The sequence below is a fragment of the Globicephala melas genome, chromosome 11 (assembly GCF_963455315.2).
Source record: "Globicephala melas chromosome 11, mGloMel1.2, whole genome shotgun sequence".
NCBI classification, from domain to species: Eukaryota; Metazoa; Chordata; class Mammalia; order Artiodactyla; family Delphinidae; genus Globicephala; species Globicephala melas.
In genome coordinates, this window is record NC_083324.2 from 22,367,673 (window position 1) to 22,395,618 (window position 27,946).

Sequence of the window (27,946 nt, forward strand, 5' to 3'; positions counted from 1 at the left end):
AGAAGAACAAAGGAGATACTGCCCTGCCATTAGCCCTCAACTTGCCTACAATCAAGTTAAGGAGACAATCGTGGGAATAAATAGCTCCGAATCAATGTAGACCCTAGCTAAGGCTCTCATGTAGCTACAAAAGGCAGGAAACTGGAAAAAAGGATTTGTTTCCAATGAAAGGAACAGAAAAATCTTGGGCATTCAGCCATGAACAGACTCTGTGACACCTCTCAGAGGTGGGCAACGTTGACAGCAAAAGTATAAGCACTAATCTGAAAACATGCAAAAGGTATTTTTTAGGCCCTGTCAACCATCTCTAGCTGCAAGAGCGTTTATGTGAGTGACATAGTTTGTCGTGGATTTACAGGGAGTTCCTCCGGGCAATTGTGCCAAGCAGTTATCCAAGTACATCTGTGATTTAGGTCAGGGCCAGTTCCAGAAGGGAAGTGGCCCTGCCCTGGGCAGTGTTGAGGCTCTGGTAGGACAGGGAGTTTATTCAGGAGATTTGCACTGATGGTCATACCCCATGTATTTTCTTCATGCTTGGGGTAAGGCAGTGTTTTGATTCATAAAGGTAAGGTTGGTTCATCTTGGGGAAGTGATGCTTTCTCTTTCTTAATAGCCACAGCTTACAAGCACAATGTCAGGACCTGTTTTCATATAATACTTTTGCAACCCTTGCATTTGCATTCCCAGTCCTAGTGCACCGTCATGTATCCAGTCAGCTGGAAATTCATAGGGATTCTATCCCTACGATACCCATTCTCTCCCAGCCATTGCTAGCTTCACCTCCCTCATTTTAGTGTTGGTGGACCATATTTGTACTTTTGCCATCTGGTCTCCCTGTGTCTAAATACCAGTTTTTTCTTTCCAATCCAGCCATCATTCCTTTGTTGAGGTTCTTTCTGAAGCCTACTTTGAGCAATGTAATGGTGTGATTAAGAGAATGGGCTCTGGTATAGACAGACAGAGTTGACTCTGTAGATTAAAAGACGGTAATGGGGGTGTTGATCTACATCCAGGGTTGGCAAATAAAGTTTTATTGGAACAAATCCACTCATTCATTTACACGTCATCTATGACTGTTTTCCTCTACAAGGGCAGAGTTGAGTAGCTGTAACAGGGATTGTATCATCAACAAAGTCTAAAATATTTACCATATGATCCTTAACAGAAAAAGTTCACAGATTCCTGATCTAATCACAGAAGCGCTGGAAGGACTATATAAATACATGAAAATACTAACGTACCTGAAACACTGTAAATGCTTAGTAAATGTAAGCTATTATCATTATCATTACTTTAGACTCTCTATTCACTGACCTCCATGTAATCAATTCACCCAATTAACCAGTGCTCTCCATGTCTTCTGTATTATATAATGACTGATGCTCAGGGCATACCAAAAGTGCTCAGCTAGCAGATTGCTCCTTACCAAAAACTACATTGTCCTGGAGGAAAGGAACTTGAGAACTACAACATTTAATCTTTATATATCCTAGTTTGTCCCATATCTCCAGTTGTCTATGAGGTAGTTCTGCTTCAATGTCCAATCTTCAATACATAGGCCTCAAAGTATATTCTTTTATCGTCTCTTCCACATGGGCTTTCCCTCCTGAATTCCAAATTTCTATCAAATGCACTACTATTAATGCAGTCTGGAATGAAGCTTAAAGAGTTAGAGAATGCTGGAACTCACAAAATGTAGAATTATAAGCCAGAAGAAAATCCCATAGTTCAGCTGTTTTGTTTCTTACAAATCAGGAAGTTCCGTTCCTTCATTTAGTGCATCTAGGTGTAGCCAAGTTGGATTTATTCTTCTTTTTAAGTGTTTCTTTTTCATATCCATTTATGTACTTCCATGTGTACTGGCCTCTTTCATGCAAAGATTCATTCCTTTATCCACTTGCTTCATCATTCATTTATTTCTCTGCTATTTACTGAGCATTATTAAGTGGCATGTATTGAGTGAGGCACTGGGGATCTCATAGTGAATAAGACCCAACACCTTCCCCGCAAAGTTATAATAACTACTATGAAAACTAAATTTTTGTTAGGAATAATGAAAACAAGTAAATTCTTTCTTTTTTCTGGTACACGGGCCTCTCACTGTTGTGGTCTCTCCCGTTGTGGAGCACAGGCTCCGGACGCACAGGCTCAGCGGCCATGGCTCACGGGCCCAGCCGCTTTGCGGCATGTGGGATCCTCCCGGACCAGGGCACGAACCCATGCCCCCTGCATCGGCAGGCGGACTCTCAACCACTGTGCCACCAGGGAAGCCCTAAAGCAAGTAAATTCTAAAACCAGTGATCAGGCAGAGTGTTCATTCACTTTTTCTCCTCTCTAGCCCTGGAATTCAGATTTTGGGGGGTTCCATATGCTTTACATTGGTTAGGATATGTTTATTTGTCTCTACTTAGACATAGCCTGTGGGGAAACGGATCTTCTACTTGTACCACGAGCTTCTCACGGTTCATCTTAAAAAGCGTCACTCGTGGTTTACTTTTATCCAATGGTTTTCAAAGAATAAACTGTAGATTTCCTGGTATTCTACACTGCTTCTTTGAATAACACCTCAGGGTGGATAGGAATGAAAGTGAGTAGATAGACTTCTCCCTTCAACCACAGTAACCTTTTATTAATCATGATGTATTCACTACTTATAATAGCTTGAAGAATGGGGCTTCATAATTTTTCCAAAAAAATGTTTTTAATAATTAAATCTCCTATTTATAATATTCATTTTTCATTCCAAATTTCTCTAAAGTAATCCAAATTCAATAAGGAAAGTGATAATAGGGAATTATATTCAATATTTTATAATAACCTATAAGGGAAATGAATCTGAAAAAGAATATACATATATATTATGTATATTAAGAATACATATATATAAACTGAATCACTGTGCTGTATACCTGAAACTAACACAACATTGTAAACCAACTATACTTCAAGAAAAAAAAGAAAGAAAAGTGGTAACACAAGGTCTTCTATGAGCACTTGCAATGTGCTTTTTAATCCTCTCAACAACAATATGCAGTAGGTATTGTAATTATGCCTCTGTATTCAGGTGAGTAAGTTTAGGGTCAGAGAGGTGAAGCCACTTTCCCTGAGTCCCATAGGTAGTAGGGGAGAGCCAAGAAATAAATCCCAACATGTTTGACTCAACACTATTCCCTTTAATCACCCTGCTCTCCTGCCTCCTGTAGTCTATATACTGTTTTCCCCCTTTTCACCACTCCGCACTATTGTTCACTCCTTTTATTTTTTTTCTTTTCTTTTTTTATTTTTCTTTTGAAATAGCAGATGCAACAGTCCCTGGTTTTCATTTACTTTTTTTAACTTGCTTATTTGTATTTGGGTTTTTGTGGGGTTTTTTAATTAAAGACTTCAAATATATTTGCATGCCTCTCTGGTCCCATCCTTCACCAGTCTGTCCCACACACTTGTCAGATTATTCCACCCCAAATACCATTTTTTAGATTTCTTTGCAATATTTTATTAAAGTCCTCTAATTCTTCCTACTTCCTCCACTGGCATTATTCAAAATGTGTTCCTCAAGATGTTGGCAGATATTCTACTTAAAGGAAAAAAAATACTTGGTAATACTTGGAATTTCAGTTTGCTTTTCTTGGAGGAGAAAGAAAAGAGAGAAGAATTTAAAAAAACATTGTAATTCCATAAAGAAATTTGGGGAAATGCCTTTTGGAAAAAAATAACTTTTTCTTCTGAATCAACTAGACATCTTTGTTTTTATGGCTGAGGTTTTGTGAAGAACACTTCTGGAATCATCAAACTAAAATGTTACTATATTTGTTATTTAAAATAATTAAGAAGCTTAAAATGTTACATGTTACAGCCTAAGCATTTTCTTGGAAGCTAACAATTTAGTATCAAAGAGATATGTTTCTTCCATTATTATCCAAGTTAATGTTGTACTCATTCAGTGTGGTAGGAAAAAGAAAAGAGGAAAAAAATCCTACAAGCAAAGAATAATTTTATGAGAGCAATGGTGTTAACCATTAAAACTTCAAAATAATAGTAATTTGACACCATGTGCTAAAGACGGTGGAGCCACAACATGGAAAAGTCAAAAGCCACCTCCCCACACACACTCCTTAGACTGAGGTGAGTGAGAAAGAAACTTTTTTGTATTAAATCACTGAACTGTTGAGGCTGTCTGCCACTGCAGCTAACATTACTTACTTTGTCAGAAACCAAGGCCCAGAAATGTGGCAATATGTTTAAGGTTCCACAGTGAATTAAGGGCATAGCAGTTCAGTACTCTTTCTACCCAATGATACTGTTCTATTCACAGGAGACTTCATCATTTTCTCTCTCTTATTTTTAAAAACTAACTCATGAAAGGTTTGTAAGTAATCATTTGTTTCCTTTCATACCTTACATCAGGTAAATGTAAAAACTTGACTGTACCAGCATGACATTAAACCAAGTCATTATTTCATAAAATTGCAGTGGCAACTACTCCAAAACATTTAAAGCAGCTCTATAATACAGCACATTCAGATAAATGAAGAGACATCGCTTAAATTTTCTACACTCACCCAGTAACAGGAGAGGACAACCTGGCATGACACAGTCAAAAGGTTCCGAAGTCTTAACGGTAAGAAATTAATGTACTTTAGACAATTCTCTCTCCTCCTTCACACCATTTTTGTCTACTCCAAATTTAATTATATGGGTGTTTCTTACTTTAACAATCCCACAATGTAGGGCATAGTGTCTTTAAACACAGTCCTAAATAGAAACCCTAATAAATCAGGTTTTTTTGGATCAGAGCCCTGTGTACTGCATAAATTGGAATGGAAGATAAATGATTCTGCAAAGGGACGTTCACCTAAATATTTTTATCCTCAGTAACAATGATAGTCCCCTACCTGGTTTGTAGGAATATAATGGAATCTCCGGGGAAGCTGGAAGGGCAAGATGTCAGTCAGTGAAGTCAGGCCCTTCCTATTGAATAGCCATGCCTAGACTAATCTTGACCAAGAGTCAAGGCTCTCAAAAGCAAAAGACTGAGCAATGAAGTCATTAAGAACCTTTTCCTTTCTTTCTTTTCTAGGTGAGGCTAAGACTGAATAAAAACTTAGAAATTCATATCTACGCAGGGAAAAGTCAGTAAACAAAAGGCAAGAGCAGGGACACAAGAGGTTAGGATGGACAAGGCGACGCACAGACTTTAGGCCCAAGAGACTGATGATATAAAGGAGAGGGAAAGATGCTCATGGGGGCAAAACTTAGGACTTTAACTTTGAAAACCTAGGTTCCAAACTTATTCTACTACAATCAGGCTTTTAAGAAATCACCTTTCGAAGACGATTTCTTCACATATATTATGGGAATACAGAATTGTGTCTGACTGGAGTTTATCTTATGCAAATTCAAATGTAAGAGCCCAGCAAAGAGAGAGAAACAATTTAATTAGTGCAAGAGTCTTGCTAACCATTAATGGCAATGGCTGTGTATTCTGGGGGCCTGGACCATTGTTCCTGCATCCTGTGTGCCTCTCAGGATGTATGCTAGACTGTAAGCCTCAGGAGGTCAAGAATTTATCTCTCTGGTTCATCACTGTAGTTCCAGTATCTAGAATAATATCTGTCATGTAGGAGGCCATAAAATCTATAGAAGGAATGGAGGAAGGGAGAAGGGGAGGAAAAGAAAAAGGAAGGAAGAAATAGTGAGCAACTTGCTGTATTGCACGACCCCAAAGAGAAGCCATCCACTTTACCAGCTGTAAGTGGAACAGACACCAATGAATTATAATACTTGTGGGAAAACTAGCTGTATTGGACTTTCTGAAAGATAGAATTCTCATGGGTAACTTTGACTACACACAAGATTCTGCCTCTGTACTTTAGAACCCAATTGCCAAATAAGATGCAACTCTACTATAATAATAATCGTAACAATGCTTGCATAACCTAACTTACCAGGCTTATATAAGAACACAGCAAGATTAAAATACAGAATGGTATTCTGCATAATAATGTTGTAGTAGGCAAATGCCAGGTAAAAATAATTTGTATCATTATCTGACTTTACCTATTAGTTACATGCTCTTGTATCAAACTCTGTGGTATACCACAACTACTATATACAGCTTCTGTAGTTATCTGGCAAAAGGAATCTCCGCACTTGAAATACTGGTGATGATGATACACAAAGGACAGGAAAATTAGCCAAGGAAGGAAATATCCGCTACTCATCCCATCAACCAACTTAGCCTTGTAGCGCTATTGACATTCCCTTCTCGACTCTGTGGGGTTTGTCAATAGAGATGCTCACAAACAATTAAAAGCTGTTGCTACCATTGTGAAGCTTGTAAGCATGTATTCATTACTGTTTGTGAGGTGTCTGATAATCTAAAGACAACTCAATTGGTCTAAAATCACTGCTAAAATCATGCGGGCTCGTGGTGAAGGGAGCCACCTGTGTCTTTAGACACACCTAAGTTCAAGCTCAGGTTCTCCACTTATTTATCATATGACTTTGTGTTTTTTTTCCTCAACTGCACAATAACATGCCCACTATATGCACCTCAAACTTGATAGGTCCTCAACAGAGCTCTTCAGTTCTCATTCTAATGCTTGTACTGTAGTCCTGTCCATGCGTATGGCATCCTTCTACCCCCAAGTGATTAGGACAAAAGCTGAAGTGTCATCATTGATGCCTTCCTTCCCTTTACTCTCTTCTAACATCCAAACATCACCAAGTTCTGTCAGTTCTTCTTCCAAAATACATTTCCTTTCTAACCACTTCTCTCCTTCTCCCCTATCACACACTACTATAACATTTTTGAACTTCAATTGTTCCCCAACTTGGTTTATTTTCCTCTCTTAGCCCTTATCATAATGATTCTTTTAAAACCTCAAATCAGAGCATGCCACTACCTTGCTCAAAGCATTTCATTGGTTTTCCCTTCCATCTCCATCAGTATAAAATTCAATTTCCATACCACACCCTACCAAAAGATTTTGCATATTCTAACGATCACCTTCCTCTGTGAGCTCATCTTCTCCCCTTTCTCCATCACTCACTACTGTCCAGGTAGACTATTCTTCTGTTACTCACAAACATCAAACATTTTCCCAGCTGAAGACTGTCATTATAGTTCTTCCTTCTGTCTACAATGCTCCCCTGGGCATTTGTCAACACTCTCATCCTTCAGGGCTCAGTCACCTCCTCAGAAAGGCTTTCCCTGACAAACTTCACTACAAGTCTCCTGCTCCTTTGTTGATCTCGATAATCCCAAACTTTCTAGAAACTACCACAGTCTATAATTATCTTCTTTATCTATTTAATAATTTTCTCGTACACTAGGAAGTAACTTTCATGAGATCAGAGAACTTGTCATGACTCCATGCTAGCATGTGACACATAGAATGTGCTCAGTAAATCTTTTTTGACTGCTAGAATGAATGGTAGAAGAGAGAAAGGAGAAACTGACTGAGCTGTACATATTGAAGGCTGGTATTCTCAAAGGTAACTTTGAGCACTTCCCTGGTGGCGCAGTGGTTGAGAGTCCGCCTGCTGATGCAGGGGACACGGGTTTGCACCCCGGTCCGGGAAGATCCCATATGCCGCGGAGCGGCTGGGCCCGTGAGCCATGGCCGCTGAGCCTGCGCGTACGGAGCCTGTGCCCCTCAACGGGAGAGGCCGCAACGGTGAGAGGCCCGTGTACCAGTAAAAAAAAAAAAGGTAACTTTGACTATATACAATTTTACCCCTGTATATTTAGAACACATCTCCTAAGTAAGATATACTACTACTGCAATCTTTTCTGTGTAACCTGTTATTAGGCGTCTAGAAACTCAATGAGATTAAAATGCATAATAGGCACTTTTTAAAACATTAAGCACTCTGCAAATGTTATATGTATTTCTATTATTACATATTTTCATTCATGTTGTATCCTTTTATATTAATACTGGTATGTAACATAACAGAGTACTCATGTAATAGAATGGTTTTAGAGACAAGGAACAGAACGTCCATTTCAAGTCTGCTTTACTGATAAAGGTAATTTATTGGTTCAACATATGAAAAGTCCTACAGATAGGGCAGACTAACCAGGACACAGAATCTGTTTCTTGGTGATTCTCCTGTCCCTCCTTTTTTCTCTCCGTTGACTTCATCCTTGAGCTGGTAGTGAAAAGGCTACCATAGTCTGCCATGACATGTCCACAGCCAAGCCATCTTTTTCCATGGCTTTCTGTTTTCCAAATACCCTCAGCAAACATCCCATCCTGTCTCCTTTGCTTACACGGAGTCATATGCCATTTCCTGAACCAATTCTTTTGTCCAGGAATGGTTGGCTGTCTTATGCCTGAGTTCCTACACCAATTATTATCAAAGACATAGAAGACAAATCAGACTCATTCTGGAGCTGGAGACAGGTTTGCTTCCCCTGAAGTACTGGTGTTACAAGGAGTAAATGTAAATGCCTAAGGGTAAACCAGGCAGAAAGGTGCAATACATTCACTATGTTTATGAAGATTATGTGGCTTAAGGCAGGTAGAGCACTTAGATAATACCTGGGATATGGAAAAATGCTCAATAACCACTCTTTCGTTGGGAGGAAAACAAACCTATCTTTCTAAATAAAATTCTAGAAGTTTGGGGAACAAAGAATTGATGTCAAACCAAGGGAAATTATGGTCTCATATAAACTATTCTGTAGATTTTTTTGCTTGACCTGAGGTTAGGTATTATTGTATATTTTCCATTTGGATTTTGGTCAGTCAATATGTTTTAGTATCTACACCATGCAAGACATGATTTAAAATGCTGCATAAGACATTAAGTCTAAAATATAGCTTTCTCTAGGGGCTTGGAAGCCTAACACATGACATATGTTCTAAGTCAATGTACAATAATATTTTGAGTTAAGTGCTAAATAAGTTGAGGTATATCAACATGCAAAAATAATGAGGTAAATACTCATATTTGTATGAATGTAAATATGCATATATAATATATATTTATGTAGTAAAAGAAATACTAAATAAGTGGTTGACCACAGCAGTGTTTAAGAGCCTGGACACTAGATCCATTCAAACCCAGGGTTTGAATCCTGACTCTTGGAATAGTATCTGGGATTAGTACTTCTTCCCTAGCTTTAGTCCCCTCACCTGTAAAATGTACCTATCTCACTGGGTTGTTTTAAGGGTTAAATTAAATGAGCTAATCCAATAAGTACTGTCATTGCATCTGCTCATGGTGAGTGTTCCATAAAGGTTAGTTACTCTTAGAATCACCATCCTTGTTATGGTTTGGTTTTAAAGAATTCCAGAAAAAGAAATCAACTGAAATAGATGGGATTTGCTCTTAGTCTTAAAGTAAGTGTAGGATTCAAACAGGAGACGAGATAGCTGGCCATGTAATCACGAGTCGCACTTGGGAACTCGGTAAGTGGCCCAAACTGTCTAGGGGTGGAAATCCATGTAATAACAGATCATATTTGCAATCCATATTTGCAATCACAATCCTTCCATTTTTAAATTTAAATAGCTATTATTTCCCCTCACTCCCACCCACAACTCAGTTCACATCTGCTTTCTTTTTAACAAGCAGGGAAACTGAAACTGGTAATTAAGTACCTCAAATCCCTTTTCAGAATGAGGCATATTCCAAAAGGGAAGAGACCTATTCTGATTTGCTATTGAAATTCAAGAAAGGAGCACAGTGCCTAGCACATTTAAAGTGTCCCATGAATGGGTGATGATGGGGTAAAAATAAAGAACTTAATAAAATGACTTGCTTAGAGTTATCTGACCAGTAAACAGCAGGGATGAAACCGGACAAGAACTGGAGCCTCCTAATTCCTGAACTTTTTGTTTCCTGTGACACCTGACTCCCTCCATGTAAGGGAATTATGAGATAGGAGATTGGTAAGGAGCACCTCTGGAGAGTGCAACGGTCAGGAGCTCAGGTGAACACATAGGAATTGATCCATTATGTTCTAAGGGACCACACAGTGTAGTGGGGAGGTGCACAGGTCTGGTTAAAACCTCAGTTCCTCCTCTTACATGGTTCTGTGACTTTGGGTAAGTTATTTAACCTTTCTGTATCTCATTTCCCTCATCCATAAGAAGGGGATAAAATGATGGTATGTATCTCATAGAGTGGTGATGATTAAAGGAAACAATGCATGTAGACTACATAAAACAGTGCTTAGAACATAGAAAACACTCAATAAATGTTAGCGATTATTACTTAGAAAGATGGAAGGACCTATATTTTAGAGCATCTGCTGTTTTTATTTGCCCCACCCCCTCACTCTGGCCCCTTGCCTCTAGGGAGGGCATGCAACTCAGAGTTCTATGGCTCCCTTGTCAATGCCTTTGACATTTGCTTTTCCAGCTCTAGGAAAAGTGCTCCCAAAGAAGGAGATGGTCCCTACTTCACTGAAATTGCTGAAATCACTCCAGGGAAGCAATCACCTACCTCATCAAACCCATACCAGCTACACAACTCGTAGAGCCCAGTGCAAAATGAAAATGTGGGGCTTCTTGTTCAAAATGTATTAAGAATTCCAAGACAGCAACACAGAGCATTAAACCAAGTATGGGACCCTTCTGAGCCCATGTACAGGTTGCACACCCATGAAGCCAGGCTTGCAGATGCTTTAAACTTTCTACTTCACCTTTTTGTCTTCCTTTGGAGTCATCTTTTTATGACTCTTGCCCCAAACACCTGGCAGAAAGTGTTTCTCTTGCCCTTGATCTTTGCATTAAACTTGCTTTGCATTTTGGAATCCAAATACCTGGAGAGAAATTTGGATTCCACCCCTACTAGCCTGTACACTCATAGGAATGATGCTTAACTCTCTTTAATTCTATTTTCTCATTTGAAAATTGAGGATAATGATAATCATAGCAACTTATAGACTTACTATGGGTATTGAAAGAGCTAGTAATTAAAAAATTTTTAAATAGTATCTAATACAGTGGTTCTCCACCCTGGCTGCATATTAGAATCACCTTAGCACTGTTAAAAAGTGCCGCTGTCTGGGCCCCAGCCACGACCAATTATACCAGAGCCTTTGGGGGTGAGGCCAGGACAACTATAGTTTTAAAAAGCCCCTCAAGAGATTTGAATGAACAGGAGGGTTGGGGACCACTGGTCTTGTATATGACGAGTGCTCAATAATAAATAATAAGAATAAATAATAAATGCTATAATAAATTTTAAAATATAAATAGTATAATAATAAATAATGTTGGCCAGTTATTATACAGCTTGCTAAACAAAGAAGTAAAATGTCCTATAGTTCAGTTTTCCCCCTGGATCAACTATGCATCTGGCTTCTTTCTCCCATTCTCATGTGCTTTGATCCAGCATGTACCTGCAACCAATATAAATCAAAACAAAAGATGTCTTGCGGTGTTCCCGCTGAGACAAAGGTACCTTTGAATACAGGTCTTTCCATTAACCCAGAGATGAGAGGGGAAATGTCAATTCCTCCAACAGGGCTCCTTCCTTTGATATCAGGGTGGTGTATATTCCAAAAGCTCTGTACTCTGCAGGTTTCGGGGGGCAGGGAGGACTTCAATCGAGTCACCAGAGATCCCTAAATAATGCAAAGCAAAGAGAGACAAGGAGGTGGTGAGAATGTTAATTTCTTAAGCTTGTATTTCTCTCCCATCAGAGTGGATAATCATCTCTTTGAAAATGCCCTTGTGTCATATTTATGAGGGTGACACATCCATTATGAATACAGTAGCTCATTTGCAATGTGACCTGACAAATATTGATGTGTTCTAGGCTACATTTAATTTCAAGGCAACTAAAATCATTTGTGTTTCTTAGTAACCGGGAAGGGTTCTGATCACATGGAGCTTAAAATAGTAGGGTCCTTTATGACTCGTCCTTCATAGTGAATCTACTAATCGGGACCTGGACAGGTGTTGAGGGAGGAGCTGGAGGAGTGGTCAGCTGAGTCAATTTGACCTTGAGGTCATGAGGATCTCACTCTCAAGCTGAGGTTCATAGATACATTGTTGGAGGGGAGCTGGCTGAGTTAGTCACAAACAGTTTCTTAACTGATATCCATTGACCATCTCCTCCAGCTAAATAATAGGGTTACAGATCCACAGCTCCTGGGACTCAGAATATAAAAGCCGATTTGTGGAGGCCCTCAAAGGCCCAAGTCCCAGCATCCAAGAGTCAAATATATGTTACATTTGCTGAGCCTGTGGGTCTAAGAGAAAAGAGCAGATCCTGCCCAGAGCTATTTATGTTCTAGTTGGCTCCCTAAATTCTAAGCACCTGAGAAGGCAATTCTTAAGCGATATTACAAGATAACACAGATTTAGAGGGCAAAAGAATTATCAAAGTCAGGACAGTGTTTTTAATAAGTTTTGAAACCATTGTGAGTCCTGAAGTTAATTTAGTAGGTCAAGACAAACATTTCCTTTTAGAATAGAATAGACTAGATCGAAGTAGACTAGATCAGAGTGCTTTCCTTTCAGTTAAGTAAATTGTTAGGATTGAGTATTGTTTTCAGAAAGTTTAGCTTCATTTATCTATGTTTATGTGTGTGCATGTTAGGTCTCAATGTAGAATGGAATTTTTTGCTGTGGTTCAAGGTCCAAAAGATTGAAATTCACCATATTAGTAGACAGTGTCTATTCAGGGCAGAGTTTACAAACTGGGGACTTGCAGGATACATATGGCCCATTAGGAGTGAGTGAATTGGGAGTTTTATTATTATTGTTGTTATTTTGTTCTGTGGTTCACAAAAAGAGGTTGTGAAAAAATATGAGTTGATGGCCAGCAGTTAAAAGTCAGGAACTTTTATCTTTTAAAAAGACAAATTTTTCAGTTTCTCTTCAAATACCAGAATATCTAGAAATAATGAATCTGAATTCTCACAGACCGGGATAGCCCAGGTAAACTGTTTTCCCCAAAATGAAAAATCTGATAGGTAAGTCAAGTGGATCCATTTCTATAATATTTTCTATCTCTGGGTCCTTTGAGTTGACAGTGATTTTTTATCTGCCATATGCTCCTGCCTCAACCTACATTTCTGGCCTTATCACTCACCCATCTTCTGTTCTAGCCAAATTAGAGAGTTAACTTACCCAAGGATAGTTCCCACCATCCTCTGACTGTTGCACTCTCTCCTCCCCAGCCCCTCTGTCAATTGAATGAAACATTTACCAAAGCCCAATTTAACTATATAGACCTATATAGACCTTCCAGAAAGTCTTTCTACCTCTTTCTTTATCTCTGGTAATTCCTATCCCTGAATTCCACATTGTACTTCTTTACTGGTCTTGCAGTACTCATAATTCTCTAAGATATATCATCCTTATTTATCATCATCTGTCTCTCTGAGTAGGTCATGAGCTCGCTGAATGCAGAAACCATGTCACATTTGTCTCTGCTTTCCCATCCCATTGCTCAGACCAGTGAATTGCATAAAGCAGATACTCAATAGTTGTTTGACAAATTGCATTACAAAAGACTTCAACATAAGGTTATTAGTTGCAGCATTGTTTGATATAGCAAAAAAATTGAAAACAATCCAACTGTCCATCAGTTGAGTTTTAATAAATCAGCTATGCCACCTCTATACAATGGAATATTCTAAGGCTATGGAAAATGATTTAGATCTATTTTTGGTGACGTAGAAAGATGTTCAGGACATAATACTAAGTGAGAAAGCAATTGACAGAACCGTAGAGAGCGCATTATCCAAATAATTTTTAAATAGACACTTCTAGGTATAGAAAAGATCTGAAAGGATATTCATTCACCTCACAGATGTTTCCTGAATGCCTACTATGAGTTAATGACTATTCTAAGAGCTGTATGTATAAGAGTAAACAAAGCGAAATGTCTATGCACGTGGAGTTAGCATTCTACTAGGGGAGGGGATAGAGAGAAAAAGCTGTATTTAAGATAATAATAAGTGGAACAAAGAGAAGTAAAACAGGAATACTGAATAAAGAGTGATATGGCTGGTGCAGGGAACATTTCAATATTATTTAAGGTGTTTAAGAAACACCTCTCTGATAAGAAATTATTTGCCCAGAAACCTGAAATAAGACAATAAGTCATGTAGGTTTCTGGAAGAAAGGATTCCAGGCAGAGGGAACAGCAAGTGTAAAGGTCCCAAGGTACAAGTGTACTTGGTGTGGCAGGATAGAGTAAGTAAAAGGAGAGAAGGTTGGAGACGAGACAAGCAAATTAATGGGAAACCATGTTATGTAATGCCCTCTAAGGGAGTTTGACTTTTATTCTGAGTAGAGTGAAAAGACTGGCAGGCTTTCCAAAAATTATCAAGAAATTGGTAATGGACATATTAAGTTTGAGATGCCTATAGGAGTTCCAAATGGGAGGTAGAAAGTTGGATGCATGATCTAGAGTTCAAGAGTGAATTCTAGGCTGGTTTTATAGATTTAGACTGGTATTTAAATCCATGTTCTAGTTAGGTGAACCTACCTTGAAAATAAGTGTAGAAGGCAAAGAGGTCTGAGGACTGAGCCATATACTATTTTGTCATTTAGGGAATGAAAGCTTAAGAGAGTCCAGCAAAACTTAGAAGAAGGGACTACTGAGCAAAGAGATAAAGGAAAGAGCTATGTGAAGGAAGCCTAGTGTCAAAAGTATGATATCCTCAAAGAGGAGGAGGAGATAAATTCTATCAAATTCTGCTCAGGGCTTCCCTGGTGGCGCAGTGGTTGAGAGTCCGCCTGCCGATTCAGGGCACACGGGTTCGTGCCCCGGTCTGGGAAGATCCCACATGCCGTGGAGCGGCTGGACCCGTGAGCCATGGCCGCTGGGCCTGCGCGTCCGGAGCCTGTGCTCCGCAACGGGAGAGGCCACAACAGTGAGAGGCCCGCGTACAGAAAAAAAAAAAAAAAAAATTCTGCTCAAAGGTTGAACAAGAGGAGAACTGAGAAAAGGCCATTGACTTTTGTGACATGAAGATCACTGATGACCTGAATAAAAGCAATCTTGGAAGAATGGTAGGGACAAAAGTCAGAGTAAATTAGGATTTCAAGAGAGAAGGGGAGGCAGGGCTGACAGTGAGTTTATACAACTCTTTCAAAGCGCTTTCAAATTTAAGGAATATCAGACAAATTGAGACTCATTCTAGAAATCAACTGGCCTCTTCTCCACAGAAATGTCAATGTCATAAAATATAAAGAAAGGCTGAGGAAATGTTCCAGATTAAAAGAAACCAAAGAGTCATGTCCACTAAATTCTATATATGATTCTTGATTGAACCCTGGATCAGGGGAAAATTGTTATACTGAACATTATTGAAAAAAATGACAAAATTTGAATACGGATTGCATTTTAAATCAGGATGTTGTATTGATGCCAAACTTCCCAAATTTCATCATAGAATTGTAGTTATGTAATGAAATGTCCTTGCTCTTAGGAAATATATCAGAAAAACACAGTAAATATATATACATTTATATATATATATATAAAAAATAGATTTTTGTATATGCAGGGTATAGAAATATATTTATATATATATATATATATATATATATTTCTATACCCTGCATATAAAATCTAGATGAGGGGTACACAGAAGTCCTCTGTATTATTCTTACAAACTTTCTGTAAATTTGAAATTATTTTGTAATAAAACTTTTTGAAAATGTTATAGTGGTTATTTCTGAGAAATGAAATAATGGATTTTTTTTCTATCTCCTTATCTCTATTTTCTTTACCAACAGCAGAGATCAGTTACTTTAAAACATAAGTATTTTTAATGACATTTAAAGTATTTAAGAAAACGTATCAGTTAACTTTATCGACCACTCAAAAGGGCAGTGTTTTAATGATCTGAGCAAATACTTACTTCATGAGACATATTTATCAGATTTTTTGAAGTTATAGAACAAGATTTACAACAGATCTCTAATGATGAGATTATACACCCACATATGATACCTTGTGGGCCAATGTTCACTTCTCAAGAAAAAGGAAGTTAATACATTGGGATATTGCTTTAAGTATTTTAATGTTAATTATAATGATAATGCACTAAAATGAATTAATAATTTTGAATTTTTCTTCATTGAATTGCCAGAGGTTTCTTTAGGGCTTAAATTATTATTTCTATGTTTTATGTGTTGGCTTTACCATCACAGAGGAGAAATATGAAAAAGCAATTAACTATATCCTCCAGTCTCCCTGAGAAATTGCTGTAGGGAATCTGTGAAAGAAGGGGCAGAGTTAGCACTATCACAGAAGATCTGTTTAATCAGATTCTCACTCTGGGGAAAATCTGGTTTAAAACCCCATGGCCATGCCTCTCTCTCGCCCTGTCACAGCTCACCCTTCCCCCTCCCCATATCCTCAAGTCCGTTCTCCAGTAGGTCTGTGTCTTTATTCCTGTCTTACCCCTAGGTTCTTCATGACATTTTTTTTTTCTTAAATTCCGGTGCTTTGTGACCACCTGGAGGGGTGGGATAGGGAGGGTGGGAGGGAGGGAGTCGCAAGAGGGAAGAGATATGGGAACATATGTATAACTGATTCACTTTGTTATAAAGCAGAAACTAACACACCATTGTAAAACAATTATACTCCAATAAAGATGTAAAAACAAAAACAAAATCCCCATGGCTATCAGAACAAGCTTGCCATTATCATGTAACAGATTTGTGGTGGAAACTCAATGGCCACTTGTTGATTAATTGTCAAGAAAGGGAAGAAAGTTTATATCAGAGACAACTTGACTTTGCAAGATCTAGCAAGTTTACCATCAACTCTCACCGACTTAGAGTGTAAAATATTGGCCATAGTGTTAGGAGGCTGAGTGGAATTTTTTTAAATGTCAATCCATCTAACAAGAAGGATAAGATAACTTTGTTGACCACAAGCCTAAGAGCACTTTATTGACTTAACAGCCAAGTAAGAAAAAAAATGAGGGGGAAAAAAAAGTAACCAGTTAAAGTAAGTAGAGTGACAATACTTTGCTATCAAGATTTGTAATTCTTGGGGCTTCCCTGGTGGCACAGTGGTTGAGACTTCGCCTGCCAATGCAGGGGACATGGGTTCGTGCCCTGGTCCGGGAAGATTCCACATGCCGCGGAGCGGCTGGGCCTGCGCATCCGGAGGCTGTGCTCCGCAACGGGAGAGGCCACAACAGTGAGAGGCCCGCGTACCGCAAAAAAAAAAAAAAAAAAAAAAAGATTTGTAATTCTTGATAGCAAAACAGCAATTGAACTAATTTAAATTAAGCCTTTAAAAATAATTACAGAGAAATATTTTTAGAATTATTATAGGTATTTTTGAAGGTGTTTAATAATATATACGTGTTAGTGCCTGTATCTCAATTTCAGTTTCTGGCAACACGGTAGACTAAATAATCTAACTGACTCTCGACTAAAAGTAAGTAAAAGTAAATACAAATATGAATATCTATTTTACTGCTTTGACAAATTGGCAAGAAGGTACGAATTCTCCAGAGACCTAAAGTTAAGGGAAAACAAGAGTCCAACATGGTAAGCAGAGCACCAGAGCTCACCTTTACCCCAAGGGCAACTTCTGAACCCAAATAACTCTGAACTTCACTTTCCACGGCCTCACAGAGAATGAAGACATAAGAAAAATCTCTCAGAGTGGGACGCCTACTAGGAGATTCCACACATTAACCTGAGCTAGAAAATTACACCGTCAGCAGGCAAACTAGAAATAAAATTGTACCTCTCAGGAGTAGAAAATAAAATTAGCCATCTAAACCTTGTTTCTGGATGAAAGCCAGGAGGAAATATCTAAAAATTAAGAAGAAAAGTGCACACATATACAAAAAAAAATTAAGTTTCCATAAAGGATAGACAGTTGAAATATGTACATCTTTAAAAGATAGCATTTGCAATAGTACCAACAAATGAATCTAACCAAAGTTGCACAAGACCTTAACAACATCAAAAACCTGTGAAACTCTATGGAAACATATTAAAAAAGAGCTAAATAAATGTAAAGATGTACCATGGTTCATAGACGGGAAGACTCAGTATTATAAAAATATTGCTTCTCCCCAGATTGATCCATATATTCAATCTGAATAGTTTTTACTTTGAAATTTGGCAAAAAATTATGATTTAAACAGAGGACAAAGAACAAAAATAGTCAAAACATCCCATAATAGGAAATATATAGAGACGATATTTGCCTTACCAGGTATTAAGAGTTATAAAAATCTAATATTTATGATAAAGTGGTATTGGTCCAGGGATAGATGAATAGACTGGTGGAACTGAGTGGAGAGCTCAGAAATATATCCACACACCTATGGAAGTTCGATTGACAGACTAGTGGGAAACAGGGATTTTTCTATAAATAGTTCTGAAACAAAATTGACTCCTAACTAAAGCAAGACAATTCCATAGGAATTAAAGACCTAAATGTGAACAGCAACAGTATAACAATTTTAGAAGGCAATATAAAAAAATCTTCACCATTCTGTCCAAGGAATTCTCCATTTTTTCTGGAGTTGATCTGTAGTGGAGATAGATTTCTTAAATACGACAGAAGTAGAAACCACAAAGAGAGTTGAATTCAATTACATTAAAATTAAGAGCATCTGTTCATTTAAAACACCATGTGGTAGAGACTTGAGTACTCCCAAATATCAGTGTGGGAGTATTCTACACTTCCCAGCCTCCTTTGGGGACGAATGATGAGATGCAATTTGGACAGGAGTGACAGAAGCCACTTCCAGGCCTCGCACTTAGAAATAACCTACAGAGTCCTCAGCTTTCCTTCCTTTGCCATGTGTTTTCTTTTTTTTTTTTTTTTTTCGGTACGCGGGCCTCTGACTGTTGTGGCCTCTCCCAACGCAAAGGCTCAGCAGCCACGGCTCATGGGCCCAGCCGCTCCGCGGCATGTGGGATCTTCCCGGACCCAGGCACGAACCCATGTTCCCTGCATCGGCAGGCGGACTCTCAACCACTGCGCCACCAGGGAAGCCCTGCCATGTGTTTTCTAAGGCACAGCTTCAAGAGAGGACCAGTGACTAACATCAGCCTTTGTTATCCACTGAGGTTCAAGGTTTATTTGTTACTCCCGATTAGCCTATGCTATACTGATTAATAAAAGCCATAGATAAAATGATAACTACAAAGTGGAGAAGCCATTTTCAGTACATCTACTTGACAAAATATGAGCATCCAATACATTTTTTAAAGTTCTATGAATTAATAAGAAAAGGATAAACATCGCAATAGAAAAATGGGCAAAAGATTTGAACAATCTCTTTCATAATGGTCAATAACCACATAAAAAGATAGCCATTCTCTAGTAAATGAGAAAATGATACCTCACCGTTTTCACTCCCATCAGTAGGACAAAAATTTTTGAAGTCTGCAGACTTCCCTGGTGGCACAGTGGTTGAGAATCCACCTGCCAATGCAGGGGACATGGGATCGAGCCCTTGTCCGGGAGGATCCCACATGCTGCGGAGCAATTAAGCAACCCCGTGTGCCACAACTACTGAGTCTGCGCTCTAGAGTCCACGAGCCACAACTACTGAAGCCAGTGTGCCACAACTACTGAAGCCCACATGCCTAGAGCACGTGCTCTGCAACAAGTGAAGCCAACACCATGAGAAGCCTGTGCACTGCAACGAAGAGTAGCCCCATGGGGAGACCTTCAAGATGGTGGGAGAGTAAGACATGGATATCACCTTCCTCCCCACAAATACATCAGAAATACATCTACATGTGGAACAACTCCTAAAGAACACCTACTGAACGCTGGCAGAAGACCTCAGACCTCCCAAAAGGCAAGAAACTCCCCACATACCTGGGTAGGGTAAAAGAAAAAAGAAAAAACAGAGACAAAAGAATAGGGACGGGACCCACACCAGTGGGAGGGAGCTGTGAAGGAGGAAAGGTTTTCACACAGTAGGAAGCCCCTTCACGGGCGGAGACTGTGGGTGGCGGAGGCGGGAAGCTTCAGAGCCGCGGAGGAGAGCACAGCAACAGGGGTGCGGACGGCAAAGCGAAGAGATTCCCGCACAGAGAGATTCCCGCAAGGAGGACCGGGGCCTACCAGCACTCACCAGGCCGAGAGGCTTGTCTGCTCACCCGCCGGAGCAGGCGGGGGCTGGGAGCTGAGGCTCGGGCTTCGGTCGGAGCGCAGGGAGAGGACTGAGGTTGGCGGCGTGAACACAGCCTGAAGGGACTAGTGCGCCACAGCTGGCCAGGAGGGAGTCCGGGGAAAAGGTCTGGAGCTGCCGAAGAGACAAGAGACTTTTTCTTGCCTCTTTGTTTCCTGGTGCGCGAGGAGAGGAGATTAAGAGCGCCGCTTAAAGGAGCTCCAGAGACGGGCGCGAGCCACGGCTAAAAGCCCGGACCCCAGAGACGGGCATGCGACGCTGCTGCTGCCGCCACCAAGAAGCCTGTTTGCGAGCACAGGTCACTATCCACACCTCCCCTCCCGGGAGCCTGTGCAGCCCGCCACGGCCAGGGTTCCGTGATCCAGGACAACTTCCGGGGAGGACGCATGGCGCGCCTCGGGCTGGTGCAACGTCACGCCGGCCTCTGCCGCCGGAGGCTCGCCCCGCATCCGCGCCCCTCCCTCCACCCGGCCTGAGTGAGCCACAGTCCCCGAAGCAGCTGCTCCTTTAACCCCGTCCTGTCTGGGTGGGAACAGACGCCCTCAGGCGACCTACACACAGAGGCGGGTCCAAATCCAAAGCTGAACCCCAGGACCTGTGCGAACAAAGAAGAGAAAGGGAAATTTCTCCGAGCAGCCTCAGGAGCAGCAGATTAAATCTCCACAATCAACTTGATGTACCCTGCATCTGTGGAATACCTGAAGAGACAACGAATCATCCCAGATTGAGGACATGGACTTGGGAGCAACTATATGTATATTTTTCCCCTTCTTCTCTTTTTGTGAGTGTGTATGTGAATGCTTCTGTGAGTAATTTTGTCTGTATAGCTTTGCTTTTACCATTTGTCCTTGGGTTCTGTCTGCCCGTTTTTGGTTTTTTTTTAACATAGGTTTTAGCGCTTCTTATCATTGGTGGATTTGTTTTTTGGTTTGGTTGCTCTCTTCTTTCTTTGTTTCTTTTTTATTACTTTTTAATTTATTTTTAATAATTGTTTTTTCATTTTTTATTTTAATAACTTTTTAATTTAATTTTTCTCCCTTTCTTTCTTTCTTTCTCTCTCTCTCTTCCTTCCTTTTTTCCTTCCTTCCTTCCTTCCTTTCTTTCTTTCTTTCCTTCTTGCTTCCTTGCTTGCTTGCTCGCTTGCTTGCTCCCTTTTATTCTGAGCCGTGTGGATGACAGGATCTTGGTGTTCCAGCCAGGTGTCAGGGCTGTGCCTCTGAGGCGGGAGAGCCGAGTTCAGGATGTTGGTCCACCAGAGACCTCCCAGCTCCACGTAATATCAAACAGCAAAAATCTCCCAGAGATCTCCATCTCAACGCCAACACCCAGCTCCACTCAATGACCAGCAAGCTACAGTGCTGGACACCCTAAGACAAACAACTGGCAAGACAGGAACACAACCCCACTCATTAGCAGAGAGGCTGCCTAAAATCATAATAAGGCCACAGACACTCGAAAACACACCACCGGAAGATGACTTGCCCATCAGAAAGACAAGATCTAGCCTCATCCACCAGAACACAGGCACTAGTCCCCTCCACCAGGAAGCCTACACAACCCACTGAAACAACCTTAGCCACTGTGGGCAGACACCAAAAACAAAGGGAACTGTGAACCTGCAGCCTGCGAAAAAGAGACCCCAAACACAGTAAGTTAATCAAAAGAAGGACACAGAGAAACACACAGCAGATGAAGGAGCAAGTTGAAAACCCACCAGACCAAACAAATGAAGAGGAAATAGGCAGTCTACCTGAAAAAGAATTCAGAGTAATGTTAGTGAAGATGATCCAAAATCTTGGAAATAGAATGCAGAAAATAGAAGAAACATTTAACAAGGACCTAGAAGAACTAAAGAGCAAACAATGATGAACAACACAATAACTGAAATTTAAAATTCTCTAGAAGGAATCAGTAGCAGAGTAACTGAGGCAGAAGAACGGATAAGTGACCTGGAAGATAAAAGACTTGAAATAACTACTGCAGAGCAGAATAAAGAAAGAATGAAAAGAACTGAGGACAGTCTCAGAGACCTGTGGGACAATATTAAATGCACCAACTTTCGAATTATAGGGGTCCCAGAAGAAGAGAAAAAGAAAGGAGAAAATATTTGAAGAGATTATAGTTGAAAACTTCCCTAATATGAGAAAGGAAATAGTTAGTCAAGTACAGGAAGTGCAGACAGTCCCATACAGGATAAATTCAAGGAGAAACACGCCAAGACATATTAATCAAACTATCAAAAATTAAATACAAAAATAAAATATTAAAAGCAGCAAGTCAAAAACAAAAATAACATACAAGGGAATCCCCATAAGGTTAACAGCTGATCTTTCAGCAGGAACTCTGCAAGCCAGAAGGGAGGGGCAGGACATATTTAAAGTGATGAAAGGGAAAAACCTACAACCAAGATTACTCTTCCCAACAAGGATCTCATTCAGATTCGACAGTGAAATTAAAACCTTTACAGACAAGCAAAAGCTATGAGAATTCATCACCACCAAACCAGCTTTACAATAAAAGCTAAAGGAACCTCTCTAGGCAGGAAACACAAGAGAAGGAAAAGACCCACAATAACAAACCCCAAATAATTAAGAAAATGGTACTAGGAACATACATATCGATAATTAAGTTAAAAGTAAATGGATTAAATGCTCCAACCAAAATACATAGACTGGCTGAATGGATACAAAAACAAGAGCCATACATATGCTGTCTACAAGAGACCCACTTCAGACCTAGGGAAACATACAGACTGAAAGTGAGGGGATGGAAAAAGATATTCCATGCAATTGGAAATCAAAAGAAAGCTGGAGTAGCAATTCTCATATCAGACAAAATAGAGTTTAAAATAAAGACTATTATAAGAGACAAAGAAGGACACTACATAATGATCAAGGGATCAATCCAGGAAAAAGATATAACAATGGTAAATATTTATGCCCCAACATAGGAGCGCCTCAATACATAAGGCAAATACTAACAGCCATAAAAGGGGAAATCAATAGTAACACAATCATAGTAGGGAATTTTAACACCCCACTTTCACCAATGGACAGATCATCCAAAATGAAAATAAATAGGGAAACACAAGCTTTAAATGATGCATTAAACAAGATGGACTTAATTGTTATTTATAGGACATTCCATCCAAAAACAACAGAATACACTTTCTTCTCAAGTGCTCATGGAACATTCTCCAGGAGAGATCATATCTTGGGTCACAAATCAAGCACTGGAAAATTTAAGAAAATTGAAATCATATCAAGTATCTTTTTGAACCACAATTCTATGAGACTAGATATCAATTACAAGAAAAGATCTGTAAAAAATACAAACACATGGAGGCTAAACAATACACTACTTAATAACCAAGAGATCACTGAAGAAATCAAAGACGAAATAAAAAAATACCTAGAAACAAATGACAATGAAAACACGACGACCCAAAACCTATGGGACGCAGCAAAAGCAGTTCTAAGGGGGAAGTTTATAGCAATACAATCCTACCTTAAGAAACAAGAAACATTTCAAGTAAGCAACCTAACCTTACACCTAAAGCAATTAGAGAAAGAAGAACAAAAAACCCCCAAAGTTAGAAGAAGGAAAGAAATCATAAAGATTAGATCAGAAATAAATGAAAAAGAAATGAAGGAAACAATAGCAAAGATCAATAAAACTAAAATCTGATTCTTTGAGAAGATAAACAAAATTGATAAACCATTAGCCAGACTCATCAAGAAAAAAAGGGAGGGCTTTCCTGGTGGCGCAGTGGTTGAGAGTCCGCCTGCCGATGCAGGGAACGCGGGTTCGTGCCCGGTCTAGGAAGATCCCACATGCCGTAGAGCAGCTGGGCCCGTGAGCCATGGCTGCTGAGCCTGCACGTCCGGAGCCTGTGCTCCGCAACAGGAGAGGCCACAACAGTGAGAGGCCCGTGTACCACAAAAAAAAAAAAAAAAAAAGAATAAACAAAAAAAGGGAGAAGACTCAAATCAATAGTATTAGAAATGAAAACGGAGAAGTAACAACTGACACGGCAGAAATACAAAGGATCATGAGAGATTACTACAAGCAACTATATGCCCATAAAATGGAGAACCTGGAAGAAATCGACAAATTCTTAGAAAAGCACAACCTTCCGAGACTGAACCAGGAAGAAATAGAAAGTATAGACAGACCCATCACAAGCACTGAAATTGAAACTGTGATTAAACATCTTCCAACAAACAAAAGCTCAGGACCAGATGGCTTCACAGGAGAATTCTATCAACTATTTAGAGAAGAGAAGACATCTATCCTTCTCAAGCTCTTCCAAAATATGGTAGAGGAGGGAACACTCCCAAACTCATTCTACGAGGCCACCATCACCCTGATACCAAAACCAGACAAAGATGTCACAAAGAAAGTAATCTACAGCCAATATCACTGATGAATATGGATGAAAAAACCCTCAACAAAATACTAGCAAACAGAATCCAACAGCACATTAAAAGGTTCATACACCATGATCAAGTGGGGTTTATCCCAGGAATGCAAGGATTCTTCAATATACACAATTCAATCAATGTGATACACCATATTAAGAAACTGAAGAATAAAAACCATATGATCATCTCAATAGATGCAGAAAAAGCTTTCGACAAGATTCAACACCTATTTATGATAAAAATCCTCCAGAAAGTAGGCATAGAGGGAACATACCTCAACATAATAAAGGCCATATATGACAAACCCACAGCCAACATCGTCCTCAATGGTGAAAAACTGAAACCATTTCCACTAAGATTAGGAACAAAAAAGGGTGCCCACTCTCACCACTGTTATTCAACATTGTTTTGGAAATTTTAGCCACGGCAACCAGAGAAGAAAAATAAATAAAAGGAATCCAAATTGGAAAAGAAGAAGTAAAGCTGTCACTGTTTACAGATGACATGATACTATACATAGAGATTCCTAAAGATACTACCAGAAAACTACTAGAGCTAATGAATGAATCTGGTAAAGTAGCAGGATACAAAATTAATGCACAGAAATCTGTTGCATCCCTTTACACTAATGATGAAAAGTCTGAAAGAGAAATTAAAGAAATACTCCCATTTACCACTGCAACAAAAAGAATAAAATAACTAGGAATAAACCTACCTAAGGAGACAAAAGACCTGTATGCAGAAAACTATAAGACACTGATGAAAGAAATTAAAGATGATACAAACAGATGGAGAAATATACCATGTTCTTGGATTGGAAGAATCAGCATTGTGAAAATGACTATACTACCCAAAGCAATCTACAGATTCAATGTAATCCCTATCAAAGTACCAATGGCATTTTTCACAGAACTAGAACAAAAAATTTCACAGTTTGTATGGAAACAAAAATGACCCCGAATAGCCAAAGCAATCTTGAGAAAGAAAAATGGAGCTGGAGGAATCAGGCTCCCTGACTTCATACTATACTACAAAGCTACAGTAATCAAGACAGTATGGTACTGGCACAAAAACAGAAATATAGATCAATGGAACAGGATAGAAATCCCAGAAATAAACCCACGCACATATGGTCACCTTACCTTTGATAAAGGAGGCAAGAATATACAATGGAGAAAAGACAGCCTCTTCAGTAAGTGGTGCTGGGAGAACTGGAGAGCTACATGTAAAAGAATGAAATTAAAACACTTCGTAACACCATATGTAAAAATAAACTCTAAATGGATTAAAGGCCTAAATGTAAGGCCAGACACTATAAAACTCTTAGAGGAAAACATAGGCAGAACACTCTATGACATAAATCACAGCAAGATCCTTTTTGACCCACCTCTTACAGAAATGGAAATAAAAACAAAAATAAAACAAATGGGAACTAATGAAACTTAAAAGCTTTTGCATAGCAAAGGAAACCTTAAATAAGACGAAAAAACAACCCTCAGAATAGGAGAAAATATTTGCAAATGAAGCAACTGACAAAGGATTAATCTCCAAAATTTACAAGCCGCTCATGCAGCTCAATATCAAAAAAAACAAACAACCCAATCCAAAAATGGGCAGAAGACTTCAACAGGTATTTCTCCAAAGAAGATATACAGATTGCCAACAAACATATGAAAGGATGCTCAACATCACTAATCATTAGAGAAATGCAAATCAAAACTAAAACGAGGTACCACCACACACTGGTCAGAATGGCCATCATCAAAAAATCTTCAAACAATAAATGCTGGAGAGGGTGTGGAGAAAAGGGAACCCTCTTGCACTGTTGGTGGGATTGTAAATTGATACAGCCACTATGGAGAACATTATGGAGGTTCCTTAAAAAACTAAAGATAGAACTACCATATGACCCAGCAATCCCACTACTGGGCATATACCCTAAGAAAACCATAATTCAAAAAGGATCGTGTACCACAATATTCATTGCAGGACTATTTACAATAGCCAGGACATGGAAGCAACCTAAGTGTCCATCAACAGCTGAATGGATAAAGAAGATGTGGCACATATATACAATGGAATATTACTCAGCCATAAAATGAAATGAAATTGAGTTATTTGTAGTGAGGTAGATGGACCTAGAGTCTGCCATACAGAGTGAAGTAAATCAGATAGAGGAAAACAAATACTGTATGCTAACACATATATATGGAATCTTAAAAAAAAAAAAAACTGGTTATGAAGAATCTAGGGGCAGGATGGGAATAAAGACGCAGACCTACTAGAGAATGGACTTGAGGACATGGGGAGGGGGAAGGGTAAACTGGGACGAAGTGAGAGAGTGGCATGGCCATATATACACTACCAAATGTAAAATAGATAGCTAGTGGGAAGCAGCCGCATAGCACAGGGAGATCAGCTTTGTGACCACCCAGTGGGGCTGGATAGGCAGGGTGGGATGGACATGCAAGAGGGAGGAGATATGGAGATATATGTATATGTATAGCTGATTCACTTTGTTATAAAGCAGAAACTAACACACCATTGTAAAGCAATTATACTCCAATAAGGATATTAAAAAAATAAATAAAATCTCCACACACACACACACACAAAAAGTGTAGCCCCCACTCTCAGCAACTAGAGAAAACCCGCATGCAGCAGCGAAGACCCAATACAGCCAACAAAATTAAATAAATGAATAAATAAATATATTTTTAAAAAATGTTTGAAGTCTGACCCTACCCAGTGTTAACACAAATATGGAAGATAGGAATTGTTATTCACTCCTAATGGAAGTAAAAATCAACACAACTACTTTGGAAAACATCTTAGCAATACATAATAAAGGTTAAGGAGCTCATACTCTTCCACCCAGTAATCCTGCCCTTGTTTATGTACTCTAAGCTAGTGCTGCCTACCAGAACTTTGATGATGATGGAAATATTCTATAATCTTTTTGTCCAATATGGTAGTCACTTGCCCCATGTGGCTACTGAGCACTTCAAATGTGGCCAGTGTGACAAAGGACCTGGATATTTTAATTCATTTTAATTGTAATCAAAATATTCACTTGTGCTAATATATTTAAGAGCACAGGTCTAGGTAAAGAAAAAAAAAAAAAGAACTGGGCCTCTTACATTTCTGGGAAGAAAGAGTAGAGACAGTTTTTCTTATTCTTCCCACTAAGTGTAACTAAATTTCTGGGGGGATTAGGGGGGGAGATATGTATGACTCTACACAGTAAAGACAAGGCAAAGTGGCTGGGATCTAGGGATCCTATTAAGAAGATCAAAAGACAAACTAAATATATAGGGAGAAAATATTCACAAACCATATATCCAGAAAAGGTCAGGTATTCAGAATATTTAAAGAACTGTTAAAGCACAACATTAAAAAAGCAAAGAAT

The 27,946-nt window shown here is 39.2% G+C and overlaps 1 protein-coding gene across 1 annotated transcript in view; it reads right to left on the reverse strand.

Moving 5' to 3' along the window:
* TAFA1 (TAFA chemokine like family member 1) overlaps positions 1-27,946 on the reverse strand; it is a 778,535-nt gene that overhangs the window by 608,861 nt on the left and 141,728 nt on the right. Inside the window, exon 4 of the mRNA XM_060307400.1 lies at positions 11,425-11,587. The gene's annotated coding sequence lies outside the window, so the exon portion shown is untranslated. The remainder of the gene's footprint in view (positions 1-11,424; positions 11,588-27,946) is intronic.